The sequence below is a fragment of the Octodon degus genome, unplaced genomic scaffold (genome assembly GCF_000260255.1).
Source record: "Octodon degus isolate 3935 unplaced genomic scaffold, OctDeg1.0 scaffold00336, whole genome shotgun sequence".
Classification (NCBI taxonomy): domain Eukaryota; kingdom Metazoa; phylum Chordata; class Mammalia; order Rodentia; family Octodontidae; genus Octodon; species Octodon degus.
The window spans coordinates 999,731-1,003,718 of record NW_004524912.1 but is presented as its reverse complement, the minus strand read 5'-3'; the positions used below and the strand labels follow the sequence as shown (position 1 = coordinate 1,003,718).

The following is a 3,988-nucleotide window of genomic DNA, read 5'->3' as shown; positions in this document are numbered from 1 at the left end:
AATGATGAAAATATTATTTTATTTTACTTATGTAATACCTATAATGTAACTAAAGCACAATTCAGAAATGTTGTATGTCAATTTTTAATTTTGAGGGGTATTTATTTATTTATTTTGGTGCCAAATTACATATTTTTATTAAAGACATTGCATTTTCACTCATAGTACAGTGGTTAAAATGTAATGCTTTGTTTCCCTGTGTATATGTTCCATTATTCAAATATTGAGAATGCCCAGCACTTTACTATAACAGTTCAACTTTAATAACTGCCACAGAATTTGCTACAAATTTAGGTCCTTCAATTTTATTGGTTGTGGGAGAATGCTATTATCTATATTTTGGGTTGGCCTAATCAACCTCCTCAATGGTGGGCCCCGAGGAAGCACCACCAGAGAAGCCCTCAGGCATTCCTCCAGGCATGCCACCTGCACTCTGGTACAGCTTGGTGATGATGGGAATGCATGCTTTCTTGAGCTCCTTCTGCTGACATTCAGATTCTTCTTTCTCTGCAGTCTGATTCTTATCTAGCCAGTTGAAGATTTTGTTACACTTGTCAAGAATCTTCTGTTTATCTTTATCATTATTCTTGCCCTGAAGTTTCTCATCTTCAACAGTTGTTTTCATATTGAAAGTGTAGAACTCCAATGAATTCTTGGAGGAAACTTTGTTGTTTTGCTTCTCATCTTCAGCTTTGTAGTTCTCTGCTTCCTGGAACATACATTCTATGTCCTCCTTGATCAAATGGCCCTTATCATTAGTGATGGTAATCTTGTTCTCTTGTCTGGTACTTTTATCAACTGCAGAAACATTGAGGATGCCATTGGCATTAATATTAAAAGTTACTTAATTCTGAGGAACACCACAGGGTACAGGAGGTATGCTTGTGAGTTAAAACTTGCCCAGCAGGTTGTTATCCTTGGTCATGCCATACTCATCTTCGTAGACCTGAATGAGCATGCCAGACTGGTTGTCAGAGTAGATAGTAAAGTTCTGGGTCTTCTTGGTAGGAATGGTGGTGTTGCATTTGATGAGGACTGTCATAGTGCCACCAGAAGTTTCAATACCAAGAGAAAGAGAAATGATATCCAACAGCAGCAAACCTTGGACATTTTCAGACTTGTCTCCAGATAAAATTGCTGCCTGACTAGCTGTACCACAAGCAACAGCCTCATCAGGGTTGATGCTTTTACTCAATTATTTTCATTGAAGAAGTTCTGCAGAAGCTTCTGGATCTTGGGGATATGGGTGGAAACACCCACCTGGACATTGTCATGGACCTGAGACCTGTTGAGTTTAGCATCTCAAAGAGCCTTCTCCACAGGATCCAGAGCACCACGGAACAGGTCAGCATTCAACTCTTCAAATAGAGCATGAGTAATGGAGATTCTTTTATAGTGAATCAATCTCAATACTGGCCTTGCATGCTGGAAGAGAGGGTTCTCTTATCTTACTCACATGTAGTATGAAGGTGGTGGACAGCTCTTTTGTCTTCAGTGATGTCCTTCTTGTGCTTGCACTTGAATTCAGCGATAAAGTGATTGACCATTTGATTGTCAAAATCTCTTCCACCTAAATGGGTGTCTCCAGGTGTAGATTTCACTTCAATTGTTCCATCTTCAATAGTGAGGATTGATACATGAAAAGTGCCACCTCCTAAATAAAAAATGAGCACATTTCTTTCAGCTCCAACCTTTTTGTCTAAGACATAAGCAAAAGCAGCAGTTGTTGTTTCATTGATAATTCTAAGTACCTTAAGACCAATAACAGTTCCAGTATCCTTGGTTGCCTGACACTAAGAGTCATAAAAGTAAGATGGCACAGTGACCACAGCATTGGTAATAGTCTTACCTAGATTAGGTTCTGCTATTTCCTTCATCTTTGTCAGCACCATAGAAGACGCCTCCTCTAGGTAGAAGTTTTTTGTCTCTTCTTTGTATTCTTGAACCTTGGGCCTGCCTGCATCATTCATCACCATGAAAGGCCAGTACCTCATATCAGACTGGAAAACAGCATCTTCAAATCTATGCTCAATCAGACACTTAGCATCAAAAACTGTGTTGACGGGGTTCATAGCCACTTGATTTTTTGCAGCATTTCTAATCAATCATTCAATGTCAGTGAAAGTGACATAGCTTGGAGTGGCTCGATTTCCCTGATCATAGCAATTGTCTTTACTTTTCCACACTGGAAGACACCTACACAGGAGTAGGTGTTGCCAAGATCAATGCCAACCACAGGTCCCTTTGACATGGTTGCTTATGTATAGGCCTGGCTATGATAATGAAGATGGCACACAAGAAGCCTCTCACCTACGAGCTCATTCATTAAGCTTTTGGGGGGTATATAGTACCAGGTCTACAGGGTTTACAGGGTCTCATGACATAGATTGGACTTCAGTGATTCTCTGCTTTCAGCCTCTGAAGCACAGGGATTACAGACATGTGCCACCATGCTCAGTCTCAGTTGCTTTTTCAGTGCACCCTGTGGGCAGAGATGGCATGGCACACCCAGGATCGAACTCTGGCCACTCTACTTTGCCTAAGCAGGTGCTTTAGTCTGCTGAGCTATCTGGCCAGCCTAAGTTATAATTATTTCAGTAAAGCCTTATGTTTCTCTAGATAGTATGAGTTATTGGGAGCAATTAACATCTACTAACAATTTTATTTAATTCATTCAGTTCTCTAATATCTGGAATGAGCCTTATATACAAATAAACTTAGAGGGCTAAAGAATGCCATCACTTTTCTTAATATATCAAATCTACTTTATTTTCTCATATGTTCCACTACTGTCCTTGCCTTGTGTTATATGTCTGCTTACAATCACCAATCTTTTTGAATAAAATGGATTAGAAAATTAAATAATGAGTGTAAGAATAAACACACATCTTGAGGGAAATTCGTTGTTTAGAGCCATGGAAACTACTCCAGTTGTCATCTATACTAGACTCTCAAGTTCACCAGATTTCCTGAGGGAAGTTTCTCTTGCTTTCTGTCTATGAAAGGCACAGAAGGACTAAGCAGGCTGAACAGAGCAAGCATTCTCTGTGAAAGTCCAAGTCGTAAATATTTTAGAGTTTGTAGGCTACATGCATTCCTTGTCATGTATTATTGCTTCTTCTTTTTTTTTAACCCTTCAAAAGTGTAAAGAACAACATCCTTATCTGGCAGCAGTATACAAACAGGCCCTGGTCTGTGTGGGCCAGAAGACATGATTTTGTGAGACTCCAAGGATAATGTTTGAATCTGTTGTGAGGTTATTTCATTTTATATAAATGTGAATGCTTCATCCCAGATTTGGTTTGGAATCTAGCTAGATCATTTTAAAAATTATAGTTTAATTTGGTGTATATCTAATATCAAAGGAGCTATTTGTCTCTCCATAAAGCTTGCCTCAATCTCCATTAGTACTGGTTTTCAGGAAGTCTGACCTGCTGACTTGATCTCTGTCACTCCAATGGGAGCATCTGCTACTATTCCCCAGATCTAGTTCCTCTTTCAAACACTATCAAAAGAGATTCAGTTAATTGTGATCACAAAATAAATCAATTTTTAGAGCTGTAGGGACCTGAGCACGATACTGGCTGGGCATGTGCGAACTTAAAATAATTAAAGCACATTTCAATTTCCTCCATAGTCAAATGTGAACATTAGAATCAGTTTTATTTAGATAAAGCAAAGGAAGATAATATTTGAGAAAGAGTTTCCTCTTTTCCCCAAAGTTTGGATCTTGGTACTAACTTAGACTCTGCAGGTTTCATCACATTCCCTATGGCCAGCTGTCCAATAGCAGAAGTCCATGGAAATAATGGCATCTTGGAAAAGGTGCTGCATGGCCCAATCTATTTCTCTTCTCTTCTCTTCTCTTCTCTTCTCTTCTCTTCTCTTCTCTTCTCTTCTCTTCTCTTCTCTGCTCTGCTCTGCTCTGCTCTGCTCTGCTCTGCTCTGCTCTGCTCTGCTCTGCTCTGCTCTGCTCTGCCCTGCCCTG

At 39.5% G+C, this 3,988-nt stretch overlaps 1 pseudogene; it reads right to left on the bottom strand.

The window, feature by feature from the left end:
* Positions 1-349: 349 nt before the first annotated feature.
* On the bottom strand, positions 350-2,251 carry LOC101583261 (annotated as a pseudogene).
* Between the last annotated feature and the right edge of the window lie 1,737 nt (positions 2,252-3,988).